General features: G+C 37.2%; 1 long non-coding RNA gene across 1 annotated transcript in view; it reads right to left on the bottom strand.

Annotated features, from left to right (window-relative positions):
* Positions 1-6,426: 6,426 nt before the first annotated feature.
* The window catches only part of A330008L17Rik (RIKEN cDNA A330008L17 gene), a 316,765-nt gene continuing 304,910 nt past the window's right edge, over positions 6,427-18,281 (bottom strand). Inside the window, exon 5 of the long non-coding RNA NR_132435.1 lies at positions 6,427-8,630. This is a non-coding gene — a long non-coding RNA (RIKEN cDNA A330008L17 gene). The remainder of the gene's footprint in view (positions 8,631-18,281) is intronic.

Genomic DNA, 18,281 nt, shown 5'->3' with positions numbered 1-18,281 from the left:
AGATATTTTCTTCATTTACATTTCAAATGCTATCCTGAAAGTCCCTTATACCCTCCCCCCGCCCTGCTCCCCAACCCACCCACTCCCTGCTTCCTGACCCTGGCATTCCCCTGTACTGGGGCATATAATCTTTTATTCATTTATAAGTTGAAGGACATTTGGTTGTTTTCATTTCCTAGCTACCGTGAATACAACAGCCATATATGTGGCTGAGCAAGAATCTATGTCAAGTTCTTTAAGCACATGCCAAAAAATAGAATAGCTGGGTTATAAGATAAATTTATTTTATTTATTTATTTATTTATTTATTTATTTATTCATTTATTCATTTAAGCTTTTTGAGGATTTTCTTTTCTGATTTCCAGAGTAGCCTCAAAGTTTGCATTCCTATTATAGTAAGTTTTTACCAGAATATTTATTTATGGATTTTTTTCTTAATTTATTTATCCCCATTTTGACTGTGATGTGATAGAATCTGAAAGATGTTTTAACTGCAATTTCCAAATTTCTGAAGATGATGAACATTTTGTTTGTTTGTTTGTTTTCTTTTCTTTTACTTTGTTTTTTTTTTAGTTCATTGGATACTCTAAATATTAAACTGTCTGCTGTATTAATAGCAAAGATTACAATTCCTTCTTCTTGAACTATTGTTTCCTTAGTTGACCCCACTTGTTTTAGTATCTGGAAAAGTTCATGCTATGAGAAGCATGCATAGTCACTTGTTGGGTCTCCCAACAATGTTACTTAGGCCTTTTTGTTATAATCTAGTTTAGGATTCAGAATTAGAGTCCACTTTGCCTTAGATCATGTACACTTCTTTTTGTGCTTTTTACAAATATTAATAGATGACTTTTTTCAAAAGCTTCTTGCATAATACAACATTGTGATATGCTCTGAAATTATTAAAATCACCATACATTATAAATATATACTGTTAAAATGTGATTATTAATGATGCAGTTTTTCTGTAACTATTTGGATATCATCTTAAAATTTCATATATTTGTGGTTTTACACAATACAGTCAATGATAAATTCACACTTTCCATCTCCATATAAAGCTAGGTTTTAAGCTTTAAAATTTATTTATGTATTTATGTATTTATGTATTTATTTATTTATCTGTCTGTCCAACTGTTTGTTCATTTATGTGTACATAAGTGCCATGGTTTGCAGATGGAAGCAAAACCACAGCCTGTAGAAGCTGGTTCTCTTTTTCCCTAATGTAGTCCTCAGGGCTGGAATTCAGGTCATCTTACCAGTCCATAAATCTATTTCTTTCAGTGTGAAATATAACCTAGTGAAATGCAAGAGTCCTGATTACAGATCCACAGTATGCCCTTTCCCTCCTACACATACATCCTACAAGAAAGCAGTTAGCACCCCAATATTCTCCCCTGCATGCTTTGTTCCAACACACATTGCAATTTTACTCTTTGTTAAATACAAATGAAATCACACAAAGCATAACCTTTCTTGAGCTGTAATTGTGTGTGTCTGGATTATGTAAACATTGAGTTTGTGAAATCATATTTCTGTGTGGTTGTCTGATGCTGATTCTCATTTTCAGCATTTATATTATGATATTCTATACAAATATGAATCAATTGTACTAAATTCTCGGAAAAAGTGTGGAAGCAGAGTGATTTATCTCTCATATGTTATAAAATCAACAAACTAAAGGCTAAACTAATTTTCATGATTATTTTGCTTTTACTGAGTTAAAGCTTCTAAATTGTGCGTAGACGGTTAACTTAGAACAGGGTTCCCACTTTTCAGGATATTTTCTCCTAAGCAGCTTCATACTTGGATGCTATTTTCCCTACTTACCTAGCAGAACTGTGAAGGAGAAGAAGTTATCATGGATCGTAAAATACTTCCAGAATCAAAACACATTTCACTACATTTTCAAACGAGTGAGTAGACTCACTGGAAATGTGAGCTCTTCATGCAAAGATGTCCATTTAGTTAATGGTGAAAATAAGGCAAATTCCTGAGTCATTTTCTCCCAGCCACTTTCAACTTTACCTGTTCTCGTGTTTTACATAAAAGTTTTGTGATATAAAAGACACCAAATTCAATAGATTTATAATAAATTCACTAAAGAAAAACACACTTTTCTTCTCTTTCATTCATAGCATTCTCTCATAGAATTAGGTACAAAGCCAACAGTCATTTTCAATGACTGAATTAAAAACCAATGACTTTGGATTGATAAATATATTGGGATAAGTAATTGCACCAGAAGATGACCATTTGAGGAACTAGAGAGGAGGTTCAATGGTTAAGAGCACTTGTAAAATTATCCAAGATGGTGATTCCCAGAATCCATGTTGGGCAACTAACATCAGCTTTAACTTTTGCTCTGGGGCATCATTTGTCCTTCTATGACTTGATTGAGCACATTCACTCTCACACATGGTCCCATACAGAGAAACACATACACACATGTGGAAAACAACATAAAAAACTTCAAATGAAAAATTTAAAGGTTAGAAACCTGTAAACTCCCTGTTTGTGAAGATGCTGTGTTCCAAGGCATTGGGAAATTAAAGTAGCTTGGTGTCCCAACTGTGACATGGAGACAGCATTTTAAAATGTTCTAGTGGATCTAGTATAGACATGGTGGGCTTTTAAATGACAGCAGGATGTAAAGAGGAGATCAAAGCTAGTCTGAAGTCATTTGGATAATATTCTGCCAAATCTTGGAAGAGAAGAAAAATGGTTTTGTTTCTGATTTGTTTTGTTTTGTCCATAAGTTCAGACAACAAACATATCTCAGCTGGTACCTTGATTTTAACTTAGTGAGACCAGCTATAAATTTCTGGCTACTATACAAAAAGATAGCCAGTCTATATTTTCAAAATGATTCTTTCTATTGTAATGGTGAGAATAGGAATCTTGTTCAAAAGCTGAGAGTAAATGATTACTAAGTCTGTCCAGGAGCCAAGAAAAAGAAAGCCCGAAAGGAGAAAGAAATCCCCTTCTTTCTCTGAATCCAATGACAGTTTTCCATTCCTCCTCAAGTTAGAGGCAGAAGGATGGTTAGCAAATTTTTTGCTTTAATTCTTGTGGAGACATTTTATAAAATGAATGCAAATCTACTTTTCTTTCAGCCAGGAAAAATATTTGCATCGTGTTAAAGTGAAATGCAGATAGGGGCAAACTGAAGCGTATGCTTCCGTGCCTTATCAAATTTTGGTTCTGTTTAGCAAGGATGCAAGGGTAAGTTGATAGAAGAAGGGGACAATGTCCCTCTGCCTATGAAACTCCCTGGGGATCATGTATTTTCCTTCAGGACCCCTTCTCTAGAACAAATCCCACGTAGTGTTAAAAATAGTACCACTACTTAGGTTTAATTATAATTGTTTTCTTCATGTTCCCATAAGAAACACTTCAGAATGTGAAAATCTGGCCCATATGGAAATAGGAAATTCATAGGGCTTCTGGATACCCTGGTTCACAGTAATGCAAGGAGCCTGTTTCATTTGCAATGCCAAAATTGCTCCAACAAATCTGGAGTTTTGTCACTGAGTGAGAAATTATAGTTAAATATCCAGAGCTGGGGCCTGACTATGAGACGCAGGAATGGAAAGGGACTAGAAGGAGTGGATGGTGTTCTTATCATTTTTAAGCACAAGAAACTCAAAAGCCTTAGGCTCATAAAACAGGAAAAAAAAAAAAAAAGACTTGGGATTTGTGGAATAGCTCTCTTATGGGCCAGCTAAGACTTCCAGAATGGCTTACTACAATAGTCTAATCGCAGCAAGCACACAATTGAAGTGAGTGTGGATATTACACATTAGGTTTAGAGAAGCAGACAGAGGGACTGTGCATCTTCCTGTGTGCACTCCCAGATTGGCACGTCCTGGACGTGTTGTTTCTCCTTTGTGAACAGCCTGTCTTCCATCCACTTCTCCTTTGAAAATGGTAGCTGTCATACAAGATGCAATTAATCTTTGTATGGAAGTAATGGGGAGAGAGACATAAAAATACTTGATGAAGATAATTAAAAGTATATTTAAAATTATGATGTGTAGTTTCCTTTTTCTCTTATACAGGGAAAGAATTGTCTTCAAAAATAGAGAGAAATTACGCAACAGTAGTACTTGATAAGAAGATACTGTGTGTCGATACTGTTGCTTGGTAAGTTAATATTTAATATTTGGGGAAATCATCCCAATATGCATGATTATCTCATTTTCCAAACAAGAATTCAGGCTCAGAAGAATTTTCTTCTCTCAGTGCTTACGTACTGTATTATATTAGTTAACATAGAACCGAAGGATACCAAACCTCAAATTATAAGCCACTACACCGGTTTATAATTTTCAGATGTCTTATGGTTTCATTACCACAACCACTTTATATCCACTGTTATTTTTTCCAGACTCTCATTATTCTATGCACTTTCTTCTATTCTTTATGTACCTTTGTGTTATGTTTAAATATTTTAAAAGATATCTAGAGTCCCAGTTAGCATTGAGAGCAAGGTTTAGCTCTATGTAGTTGCCTGCATTATCTGATCAATATGAAATAAATCTTATTCATGTGTGAGATTTCAAAGCCTTAAGCTATAACTACTCTCCTAGTTCACTTTCTGTTCTTATCACTGAATGTTTACAAAGACTGAAGGCTTATTTGTCTTACTATTCTAAAAGCTGGGAGGTCTGCCTTTTGACGGATTGAATCTGCTGAGACTTTCTTGCTCATGAGGAATATTTGCAGAATCCCAAGGCAGTGTACAGCACCCACATAGTTATGTGCATCTTTCTTCTATCTCTTATAGGTAACTTTCAAAACTGAGGGCTCCAGTCTCCCGAGGTTATCAGATCCTCCTTACTGTGCAATGGCTATGCACAAAAATCAATACATATGACTTTGAAGATTCACTTTCAACATAAGTTTTAAGGTGACACACATCCAGACCATAGAAGCTGCATTTCTTTCATTGTCCTCATAAAACCAGGAGCCTTGGTTCAGTATGTTATCAAATATATTGGCTAAAAGCACTAGACAGTGATCAAAATCTGCTTTGTGATATTTACCAAGTTTAAGACCATAGCTGATACCTACAATCCATCTCTGCCTTGGCTTCCTAAATCATGAAATGGAGTTGCAACAATACCTGCTGAATAAAGTTATTATTGTAGGGCCAGAAGAACTGATAAATGGTAAAGAACATCAACTTCTCTTCCAGGAAGGCCCAAATTTGATTCCTACTACCCACATGGCAACTCATATTCATGTGTAACTCTAATTCCACAGGATCTCATGCTCTATTCTGGACTCCATGCCACATACATGTGGTGCACAGACATACAGGAAAAAAAATACCCATGCAGCCAAAAAAAAAAAATTAAGAGGAAGTAGTTTTGTATATTAAATTAGCACAGAAATACGATGTATCTAGAGGTAAGCAGAAGTAATGCATCCAAAGAAACTGAACACTATCAAATGAGCTTGTAATTTTGTATAATGTAGAACAAGCAGAATTGTTTCTAGGAAAATAACAAGTAAATTTGAACAATTTAGATGCAAGCATCAACCTGCCAATCTACTGCTCTCAGCATTTTCATATTGATCTCTTATTCTCTCACAAACTATGTGTCTTAGTCAGGGTTTCTATTCCTGCACAAACATCATGACCAAGAAGCAAGTTGGGGAGGAAAGGGTTTATTTGGCTTACACTTCCATGTTGCTGTTCATCACCAAAGGAAGTCAGGACTGGAACTCAAGCAGGAAGGAGGAGCTGATGCAGAGGCCATGGAGGGATGTTCCTTACTGGCTTGCTTCCCCTGGCTTGCTCAGCCTGCTCTCTTATAGAACCCAAGACTACCAGCCCAGAGATGGACCCACCCACAAGGGGCCTTTCCCTTTTGATCACTAATTGAGAAAATGTCTTACAGCTGGATCTCATGGAGGCATCTCCCCAATTGAAGCTCCCTTCTCTATGATAACTCCAGCCCGTGTCAAGTTGACACCCAAAACCAGCCAGTACACTATGTTTCCGTCATGTACAACCACAGCATAGGCAGGAATCAGAAAGCTCATGTCCATGAACTGGTACCAGTCAACTCATATTTTTTTTTCAAAGTTTTACCACGTGGATTGCTGCATTTCTCATGGTATGAGTAAACAATGCAGAGTCACATGTTTTGCTAATCAATAAGAAAACATTCATAAAACTGTTCTCTTTATTTTTATATGCGTGAACCTTAATTGTAGGAAAAATATCTTTTCAGATGAACCTCAGTTTATGTCTTATTGACAGTTCCTTTGAGTCAATTCAAAGGTTGTTTCTTAAGCCACAGTATCACAAAAGAACAATCATGACTGTGTTCCCCTGTACAGACAAGCATGACTTAGTCTGCTTTATTGGCTATAGCAACACTCACTACTTGAATTAAATGACTTTCAACACTTCCCAACACATGGTTTTTATTTTTTTCACTAATATCCAGTATCTTTATTGGGAGCACAGTGATAATGAGATCATTTGAAATGTTATGAATCTGAAAATCTGGATGAAGAATTTTCCTATCAATAAATCTCAGTGGTATCAGCCTATGTTCCTTGTGCTTGTTATGTCCAGGTTTTCCAAATAACTCCATTTCTTCTCATTCTCCTAGGTGCTATTCTCTAAGGAAGAAAGTGTGTTTTATCATCTGATTATTCATTCATGATTTATATAATTATAGGCTTATTTACTTGAATCCTGAAATTGGTCTATAATTGTCAGGATGCTATTGCATGCTTCTTTCCTGTATTCCTTGAACACTGGAAAAATTATGACGCTCCTCCCTTTCTTCCTGGACACAAAAAAGGAAAGGATGGCATTATCCAAATGGAAGGACTTTTGGAAGGTCTCATATCTGAGAATGAATTTAATTTCTAGCCTCTTTTCTTTGGCTGGCCTTAGGCTATTTGTGTATATTATGCAAATGTGTGAGTGAAGTTTCAAATGAGATTAAAAATAATTAAAACATATATTTTGTCCTGTATATATTAGGTATTATTACTAAGCAATTTGAATATGAAATTTTGCTACTGTTCCATCTTGCAGTTATTTGACTTCACTGGGAATGAGGATATGAAGCAGCCTGCCATTGCAGATGAAGTAAGTCAACAAAAATTTGGCAATTTTGACAGCGTTTTCTTCTTTCCTAGAAGACAATGTTTTAGCTCCCTAATGGGCGTTTAAGTAAAGCTGCTAAGATGGTGACAGTTTATCAGTATGCTTCAGCAGACTTTTGGGGAAGCAAAAATCCTAATATTAAAATATCCAGCCCCACAAAACAGCAATCAGAATTCAGGCTTATTTTACTCCTACTTAGAATTTAAAATTCCAGTCAGGATCTAAGCAAAATGGGAATCAATTTGGTTATGATGACTTTCCAGTGTCCACAGGAAACAAATCTGCCAGCCTCCTCCATGTGTCACCTCAGTTCCAAGCTGAAGAATATAATGTGGTTATTTGTAATTTCAACACTTGAAACCACGGTGTGGACATCAGAGTTTTTCATTAGGTATGGAAGCAGGAGATCTCTCAAACAACAACCAATACCACAAAATGGTACTTAAAAAAGAAAGAAAACCATCATGAAAATAGAACCCTAAAACCTCCAAGTTGAGGTGGTCTATAGTAGTGAGAAAATGTTAAGAGGATTACCAAGATATCTAGAAAACAGGACCAGGGTCCAAGCTTTGACTCTGGGATATCTTTTACCTGTGGTCACTTACTAAAATGATCCTTAGTACCAGAGTTATCCTATTTAGCAAAGTACATATGAATTTTCTAGTAGTGAGACCTGTCTATCTAGAGAGCATGTTGTAACAGCTTAAGTCCATGCACACAAAGATTCAGTGAAAAAAAAAAACTTTTGTTGATAAATTAATAATGTATGCCCTGGTCACAAATGGATTCATGGCATCCTATTAGGATGTTTCATAGATGTTTGAATTCCAGAATGTATTTCTATTCTAGATTTAATGTTCTAAAATATATCATTAACTCTTTCTTGAATCAAATATTTTGCCATGTATCTGAAATGAAATCATATTAAAAGAAGATAAAACATTTCTATATCATATTTTACCATGTCAGAATATGAATTCAGTACAAGCAAGGAATATATCTTTTTTTGTACAACATTTTAGTCCCAGACAATATCAAATTATTAGCACATAATAGGTATTTAATAAGGAAAATGTGAGGCCACCGAATGACTCCACACCCTTTCCAAAAGATTCATGTGCCATGTTCTATTTCACATTGGCATTTTTGACAGGAGCAGGAATCAGAATACAATGTAAAACTGATCGCATTTAATGTAATCAACAGCAGTAGCTACACACACATTAAAATGTGTTTATTTAATCAATTTGATGGTTCTGGAATGTTCACATAAGTTAGATGATGGATAAAACTAATCTAATGATGTACTGATTTTCTTAGATGCAGTGTCTGTATTTCTTGTCCATTGTGTTTTCTAAAGAACTGACAGATCCATCCATTTGTTTATTACTCCAACATCTTCACAGGGCATATTTTCTATCACCAGCTCCCTGCTCCCTTTAGTGATCTCCCCACAGCTCAGGGTCACAGAGTTGGCACACAGCAGATAAGTCTACAAAGGTAAAGAGAAAGACATTGCAATCATGTCAGGCTGGCAAATGCCTGGTTCAAAAGAACAAAGGATGAGCTGTCCAACTATATCTGACCTTGGTCACCCTTAGGGAAAAATGTTCCTGGCTATTGGCTTCTATTATTAAGACCATAAAAATGAGCGTCAGCCATTTACTAAGGACTTATGATGTACAGGAGCCTTTACATTTTTATTCTAATCTTCACAACAGTTCTTTCTGACATATCTTCAAACTACAGTCATACATTCCCAAGTGTCTATGCTATATTTAAAAATATGCTCACTTCTCTATACTCATGGACGTCTATTACAAGGCATTAGTTTTACATTAGAAACTATCAGGATCCTGTGGATGGCCACATTATGGCCACCTTCTGCCACTCACATTAGAACCTGCAGGAGTCTGATGTGATCATAGTCTGAGCATGTCTGACTTTAACATCAAAGAACGTTATCTTTTCCACTGAGTGGCTTTGACATATGGGGTGTTTATGGGTTTCTTCCTGGTCTTCATATGGTCCTATTTGAAAACTTTGTAAAGAACATTGTTTTTGGAGTCAAATAGGTCACCACTTTCATCTATGTGACCTTGACAAAATTATCTAAACCTCTTTTATTTCCTCATCTGTAAAAAGGTATTTAGCTACTGGAAAATGTTGAAGAGAAAAACGATGTATAAAAATTATGTGTAAAGCATGCTTGTGCTTTTATTTACATTGAGTTAGGAATGAATAGCTAATATATTTAAAAATTGTCCTAATTTTACTCAACAAGCATAGCATTATATATATATATATATATATACATATATATACATATATACATACACACACACACACACACACACACACACACACACACACACACACATATATATATATATAAATGTTACACAGAAAGGAACAGTTTATGGTTCACTCTCCCAAAAGATCTGGGTGCTTATTTACACATATTTATAAGTGTTTAGAAAGATTAACTTTTCAGTCACTTGACTAACATTAAAGCTAAAGAGTGAAAGCAAAGCCTGAACAGTGGACCTTTGACATTTATCCATTCATATTCAATTGTCCTCAAGAAGATCTGAAGGTCCGTGTTCTCATTCTGATGTCTATTGGCTTATCTAACATCTGCACTTTTAAAAATAACCTTTCTGTCTTTCATTAATTATGATGCAAGTTTATAACATGCTCAAATAGATTCAACAGCAAAAACTCATAAAATATTCATTAAGAAATGTACAAGTACTGAAAATATTACAATGTTGGCATAGAACATTAAAATGTATTTGTTGGTGTTATGTGACTAACATGGTAGCAATACATTGCAGCATTCCATACTGAGAAAAAATCCCCAGGCAATTATTTCATTGTTAGAAATCACTTGAACTAATATTTGACATTTCCCAAACTCTTCATGATCCCATTATGATTTGCAGCCTTTGAAGGTTTCAGAGCCTTAGCTCCACCCTCATTAGCCGATGCTGTAACTGCTTCAGTTCCAAAACACGATTTCAGTGATTTGGAAAATGTTCTGCAATAACACTCATCGAGAGCATCTACAACAATATTTCTCATTATGTTTTGATGAAATATTGGCTCGTGAAAACAAATTCACCCAAGTGGAGAGGTTCTTGAAAAATGAATTCATACATTTCAGGAGTGGATCAGAAGAATGCATTTTTTGAGGATCTTTGCAATGAACCATATAATGCTGGGATATTTTCTTTCTATAGTTTCTATTCATTCTGTGCATTGGTAAGAAAAGAATCAAAACTATTCAGCCGCATAAATAATATGTTCAACTCTTAATTTCAAAGTGTACCCTACAACTGCTGATTTAAAACTCCCTGTTCCATTTGCATTAAGCTGACTTAAGAAAAATGGAGGCAGTATTGGCTAATATATCTAAAATTCAATCATTAGATATGTTTTGCATCATAGATAACAGCAAGTTAAGTTATAGGATCAAGACACTTGGATTACTTTTATGTGCATTAAAAGTCAAAGACAGAGAAGCTCATGAATAGATAAGAATAAAACAGCAGTAATTCTACATTAATTTTTAATATGGTTAGAGTTAATTTGGCAATCATCATAAAATAACTCCATTATTCCCCTCATTTGTGAATTTTTTCATGAGACAATATGAAAAGTATTGCCAGAACCTGGATTCTCTCCAGTGCATGTCCGTCCATAATATGTCAAAAACTTTTGTAACATTTCTAGCCTAAACACTTCCATGTAATTGGACATGCATGATTCAGTAATCAGTACAGAGAGAATATTTTGGTGAATTTCATTGATGATACTTAGACCACATGTATACATCCAGATCAGTCACTAAAGTTGTGAGGTTACAATACTCTGGTTGGGTAAAACAGACTCACATGCTCTTAGGAGTGATGGAAAAGGTTATTCTCAGATAATGATAGGGAATGGGAGACGGTCAGAGAACCTGAAGCTGTTCACTGTTCACTAAAATCAAGGTCTTTTTTATTGTATAAATTTCACTTCCTACACAGTCATTGAAACTTGATGTAAAGAACATTGAACTTACATGGAAATGTGACTCTTAGTATTGTATCTAAAACAACAAGTTCCTCCCTGAAAGTTATTTTTCTTCTCAAAAATCTAAGTAATCCAATGCTGATAACTGTAATCTTCAACATTTCCCTTGCTATTGGGTGGCAGGGGTGCTCATAAAGAGCTTCAACACTTGAAATGAAAACAGAAAATAATTCAGGAGTTTTGTTTATACACACTGGCTCAGAAGTGGTGCAAAAATAGTAAAACACTGCTTTTTATCAGCACCCTTCTGTATGAGGAACCATATAGTGAAGATGTGAATATTTGCCTTGATTTCACAGGAGAGCAAGTCCTGATCCTGAGGTATTGCTCAAGAATGTAAAAAAAACAAATAAAATAAAAAGATTAGATAAGAGGATAACAATTTAAATCAAAATGTGTAGGCCTTATTTCCTATAGTATTGTCAAAGCAAGGAGCACTCTTTTCTATAAACTTGAGGGATAAATTCTAAGATGGACTTTTGTAAAACAGATGCTGCCATACTTGCAATGAAGGTATGGATTCAAATGTTGGCTTAAACTTGAGAAAATAAACAAGAGTTGGCATCAGTTTTTGATACCAGATCAAGTTTATCATTAGAAAAGTAGAATTCTGGTGTGTAACAAGTACACATAGATAGTAGAAAAATGCACAGAGTATTTACATGAATACATAGACATAGGAATGATATATAGATACATAAATATTGAAATCTTTATATACTGAATTGTAAGGAATTAGCTTTTCCATTTCCATTAAATAGCCCCCAAACTGTATGTATGTCTACCCATTAACTCAAGTGTTTCTGCAAATGTTGCATATAAGAACAAATGACATTGAAGTGATTTTTTACAAGAAAATGCACGTGCACACACATGCATGTACACACACACACACACGAGAGAGAGAGACAGAGAGAGAGAGCATGAAGAGAGAGAGAGAGAGAGAGAGAGAGAGAGAGGACCTGAAACTCTGCTTGTTGAATGATCTTTTTCTCTTTTCCATTGGGACTTTTACTCAAGTGTGATACAGTTCAGAGATGGAGTATGGCATATTGTTGCTAGGAAAAGTTTTCTAATTTTTAATATGTGATTTTTGTCTTTCCTGTCTCCAGAAGGCACATACACTTTAAAAAGAGTCCAACAAGGTTTTTATTATCTTCCATTTACATGTAATCCCTGTGTACAGAAATACTTTCACTCTATGACATCAGTCGCTTCAGAAATATAGCATCAATTCATAATAGATTTTCCCAACTTACTATGGTCAATTTATCCTTGTGACTGCAGATATTGTATGTGATATATCACGGTTAAAATCAGTCTTCTAGAAGAGCAGAGTGAGACATGCAAGAAGGAAGGAAAGATGCAGCATTTTAATCACCCCATTATTGACCCAATGCAGACATCGATATCTTCAGAGTACTTGTGGCCGTGGCTCACTGGGTTTCATCTGTAGCAAAGCACACATTTCCTTCCTTCATGCCCAGTTTAGTTCTTAGTTCAGCTAGACGACTTCCCCCAGCCATTGATGAGTTTGCCTACAGATTTTTTAGTTACAGAACGCTTTCTCTCAAAACATTCTCAGAGACCAGAAGGAAAAGAAATAATCATATCATTATCATTGGGTATCATTTTTTTCTAAGTTATAAGTGGAATCTGCCAGGGACCACACTCTTTGTCACTAGGTTTACTCATGAGGTGAGAACACCACCCTCAAGTCAATATCAGAACACAGATAACCTGTTTCTGTTTCCCTCTCCATCTCAATCTCCCCCTCCTTCTCCCTCTCCCTCATGCCCTCCCCTTTTCCCTCCCCCCCTCTTTCCCTCCCTCTTCTCCTCCCTCTCTCCCTCTCCCTCTCCTTCAACCCTCTCCACCCCTCCCTCCCTCCTTTCTCTGTCAGCCATTGTTTAATGATTTTTTTAAACAGTTCTTTTATTAGATATTTTCTTCATTTACAATTCAAATGCTATCCCGAAAGTCCCTTATACCCTCCCCCCACCATGCTCCCAAACCACCCTCTCCTGATTCTTGGCCCTGGCATTCCCCTGTACTGGGGAATATAATCTTTGCAAGACCAAGGGCCTCTCCTCCCAATGATGGCTTACTAGGCCATCTTCTGCTACATATGCAGCTACAGACATGAGCTCTGGGGGTACTGGTTAGTTCATATTGCTGTTCCTCCTATAGGGTTGCAGATCCCTTTAGCTCCTTGGGTACTCTCTCTAGCTCCTCCATTAGGGGCCCTGTGTTCCATCCAATAGCTGACTGTGAGCATCTACTTCTGTATTTGCCAGGCACTGGCATACCTCACATGAGACAGCTATATCAGGGTCCTTTCAGCAAAATCTTGCTGGCATATGCAATAGTGTCTGGGTTTGGTGGTTGATTATGGTATGGATCCCTAGATGGGACAAGTCTCTGCATAGTCCTTCCTTCCATCTCAGCTCCAAACTTTGTGTCTATAACTCCTTCCATGGGTATTTTCCCCATTCTAAGGAGGGACAAAGTATCCACATTTTGGTCTTCCTTCTTCTTGAGTTTCATGAGTTTTGCAAATTGTATCTTGGGTATTCTAAGTTTCTTATAATATCCACTTATCAGTGAGTGCATATCATGTGAGTTCTTTTGTGATTGGGTTACCTCACTCAGGATGATATCGCCCAGATTGATCAATTTGCCTAAGAATTTCATGAATTCATTGTTTTTAATAGCTGAGTAGTACTCCATTGCGTAAATGTACCACATTTTCTGTATCCATTCCTCTGTTGAGGGACATCTGGATTCTTTCCAGCTTCTGACTATTATAAATAAGGCTGCTATGAACATAGTGGAGCATGTGTTGTTACTACCAGTTGGAATATCTTCTGGATATATGCCCAGGAGTGGTATTGCTGAATCCTCTGGTAGTACTATGTCCAATTTTCTGAGGAACTGCCAGACTGATTTCCTGAGTGGTTGTACAAGCTTGCAATCCCACCAACAATGGAGGAGTGTTCCTCTTTCTCCACATCCTTGCCAGCATCTGCTGTCACCTGAATTTTAACTAAAGACCCTTTTCTATTTCTACACAATGAAAGGGAAGATAGTATATTTTAGCTTAATATAGCCAATATTCTGAAAATATAAATATGTTGTAAATATAAATATGTTGTTGTGGCTGCTGCTGTTGTTCATCAACTCAGAAGATTTTAATATAGTTTTTTTTTTCCTTCAATTTTTCATTGGCCATATTTTCTTGACTGACAAGATCCTTGAAACACAGTTTTTATTTCTGGTAAGACAAGTCATTGAGTACCAACTGTACACCCTTTTGAACACTTTTTACCATATTTTAGCATTATTGGCTAATACTCTTTTTTAAAAAAAAGGATTTATTTAGTAATTTGTCATCATTACACATGTGCTTGGAGCCTGGGTACTCTCGAAGAACAGCACGAGCTCTTCTGCTCTGCCTTTATTTGTTTGTGTGTTTATTTATTTATTTCCTTTAGAGCCAGATCATATCCTCCACTTCCTCCTCCCCTGCTGCCCTGCCTGCCAACAACTCGCCCCTCCATATCCCTTTCCCTTCTCCTCTGAGAAGGTACGGGTTCCCCCTGGGTATTGTCCCACCCTGTCACATCAAGTCACTGCATAACTAGGCGCATCCTCTCCCACTGAGGCCCACACAAGGCAGACCAGCCAGGGGAACTGATTCCACAGGCAGGCAGTTGCTTCAGGGAGGATTCTCAGTCCAGTTGTTTGAAGACTTGCATGAAGACTGACCTGCATATCTGCTACATATGTGTGAAGTGCCTTTGTCCAGCCCATGAATGTCCTTTGGTTGGTGGTTCACACTGCTCCACATCCCACACCGCCTCACCACCCCACCCTGTCTCCAAGTGGATGCCCCCACCCCCCCTCCACCTGACCTCTCAACTCTCTGGGGCCTCCAGTCTCTTTAAGGGTTAGATGCATCATCTTTGAATGAACACAGACCTGGAAGTCCTCTACTGTATGTGTGTTGGGGGGGCTCATGTCAGCTGGTGTATGCTGTCTGTTTGGTGGTTGAGAGAACTCAGGGGCCCAGATTAATTGAGACTGCTGGTCCTCCTAAAGGATCGCCATTCTCCTCAGCTTCGTTCAGCCTTCCCTGATTCAACAACAGGGGTCTGCTGCTTCTGTCCATTGGTTGGGTGCAAATATCTTCATCTGACTCTTACGGCTGCTTGTTGGGTATTTCAGAGGGCAGTTATGATAGATCCATTTTTTTTGTGAGCTCTCCATAGCCTCAGTAATAGTGTCAGGTGCTGGGACCTCCCCTTGAGAGCTAGATCCCACTTTGGGCCTGTCACTAGACCTTCTTTTCCTCAGGCTCCTCTCCATCTTCATCCTTGTAATTCTTCAGTCACAAATGTGAGTGTTGAGTCCCTCACTTGATGTCCTGCCTTCCTGCTGGAGGTTGGCTTTATATGTTCCCTCTTTCTTCTGTCAGGCTTTACATTTAAGGTCCCTCCCTTTGAGTCCTAAGAGTCTCTCCTCACCTCCCAGGTCTCTGGTGCATTCTGGGAGGTTCCCCCAACCTCCTATTTCCTGAGTTGCCTGTTTACATTCTTTCTGCTGGCCCTCAGAGCTTCAGTCCTTTTCCCTCACCAAATAACAGATCAGGTTTCCCTCTCTCCTGCAACTGCCTCACCTTGACTCCATCCAATTTCCCTCCCAGCTCCTCTCTGACACCCCCCCCCCCTTGTGATTGCTTTCTTCACTCTTCCATCTCTCTCAAGTGAGACTGAAGCATCATCACTTGGGTACTTAGGTTTGTTGAGCTTTTTGAGTTCTGTGGACTCTATCTTGGGTATTCTGTACTTTTTTGTTGTTGTTTTGTTTTTGTTTTGTTGTTGTTGTTGTTGTTGTTTTGCTAATATCCACTTATTACATACCATGCATGTCCTTTTGGGTCTGATTTACCTCACACAGGATGATATTTTCTAGTTCCATCCGTTTGCCTGCAAAACTCAGGATGTCCTCATTCTTAATAGCTGAGTAGTATTCCATTGTGTAAATGAACCACATTTTCTGTATCCATTCTTCTGTTGTGGGACATCTAGGTTGTTTCCAGCCTCTGGCTATCACAAATAAGGCTGCTATGAACATAGTGGAACATGTGCCCCTGTGGCATGAGGGAGCATCTTTTGGGTACATTCTCAAGAGTGGTATGGCTGGGTCTTCAGGTAGATCTATATCCAATTTTTTTGAGGAACCTCCAGATTGATTTCCAGAGTGGTTGTACCAGTTTGCAATCCCACCAGTAATGGTGGAGTGTTCCTCTTTCTCCCCATCCTCTCCAACATGTGCTGTCACCAGAAGTTTTGATCTTAGCCATTCTGATTGGTGTGGAGTCTCAAGGCCATTTTGATTGGCATTTCTCTGATCACTAAGGACTTTGAACATTTCTTTAGGTACTTCTCAGCCATTTGAGATTCCTCAGTTGTGAATTCTTGCTTTAGTTCTGTACCCCATTTTTTTTATTGGGTTGTTTGGTTTTTTGGTGATAAACTTCTTGATTTCTTTATATATTTTGGATATTAACCCTTTATCAGATATGGGGTTAGTGAAGATTTTTTTCCCAATCTCTAGGTGGCCAATTTGTCTTATTGACTATATCCCTTGCCTTACAGAAGCTTTCCAGTTTCATGAGGTCCCACTTATCAATTGTTTCTCTTAAAGCATGAGCCATTGGAGTTCTGTTTAGGAACTTTCCCCCTGTACCAATGAGTTCAAGGCTCTTTCCCACTTTCTCTTCTATTAGATTCATTGTATCTGCTTTTATGTTGAGGACCTTGATACACTTGAACTTGAGCTTCGTACAAGGTGACAAATATGGGTCTATTTTTATTCTTCTTCATACAGACAGCCAGTTAAGCCAGCACCATTTACTGAAGATGCTTTCTTTTATCCATTGTATAGTTTTGGCATAGCTCTACCCATTTGCCTGTGAATTTCAGGTTGTCCTCATTATAATATCTGAGTATCTACTTCTATTATGAACTACATTTTATGTATTCATTCTTTGGTTGAAGGACATCTATGTTGTTTCCAGTTTATGGTCACTACAAATAAAGCCGCAATGAACATAGTGGAGCACATGTCCTTATGGTATGGTGGAGCATCTTTTGAGTATATGGCCAGGAGTGGTATAGCTGGGTCTTAAGATGGAACTATGCACAATTTTCTGAGAAACTGCCAGATTCATTTTCAGAGTGGTTTGTACAAATTTTCACTGCCACTAGCAAAAGAGGGAACAAGTACTCTTAAACCATGATCAATCTCTTCAGCCCCAAATGTTTTTGTCTGATTTATTTCATTCTCAAATATGTTTTTTAGCTTTAAAAATAAATCATAAAACCAGAATTCCCTTACTACTTAAGTGAGCTCTTACAAACATAATTTTTAATGCCTTTTAAATGAAGAAGGACCCACTTGTCAAACTCATACCCCCACTTCCCATTCTCCTGCCTGAATCAGATGTAGTACTTATGGTTAGTCATACACTACAGTTTGTTAAAGTACATTAAAAGCACACAACTTAAGACAGTAACTCTGCAGTTCTCAGTAACTCAGAAGTACTAGGTAAAGCACACAGATGTCCTCTGTACCTGCCTATCTCATATGTCCTTTTCACATGCTTATGCTATTGGTTTGAAGGTATGCTTGGCTGTTTGATGTTTTAAAGATTAAAAATCTGTTATTTGCATTCAGCTAATTTTATCAAATATCTTTCAGCTGACCATCACCTTGATTGACAGAAGAATCAATATGAGACAGCCTGAGAATATTTACCATTTAATATTTGCCTCTGAGAATATTCATTGGTTGAAACGATTTGTTATTTACCAATATATGAGTTTGTTTAAATGTAATGTTCAGTTATATTCATATAGGTAAATAACTGATGGCATGAATTTTTGTGTTTTTTATTTAATCTTGGTGCGATTATTTTAACATGTTCATACACAACTAAAGTCGATTTTGATTCCTCTTATCCCCTACTCTCCCTTGGCTCCATTCCACCTCTTTAATCCCT

This window comes from Mus musculus, chromosome 8, assembly GCF_000001635.26.
Source record: "Mus musculus strain C57BL/6J chromosome 8, GRCm38.p6 C57BL/6J".
Classification (NCBI taxonomy): Eukaryota; Metazoa; Chordata; class Mammalia; order Rodentia; family Muridae; genus Mus; species Mus musculus.
The sequence above is the reverse complement of the archived record's forward strand: the minus strand, read 5'-3'. Positions and strand labels throughout refer to the sequence as shown.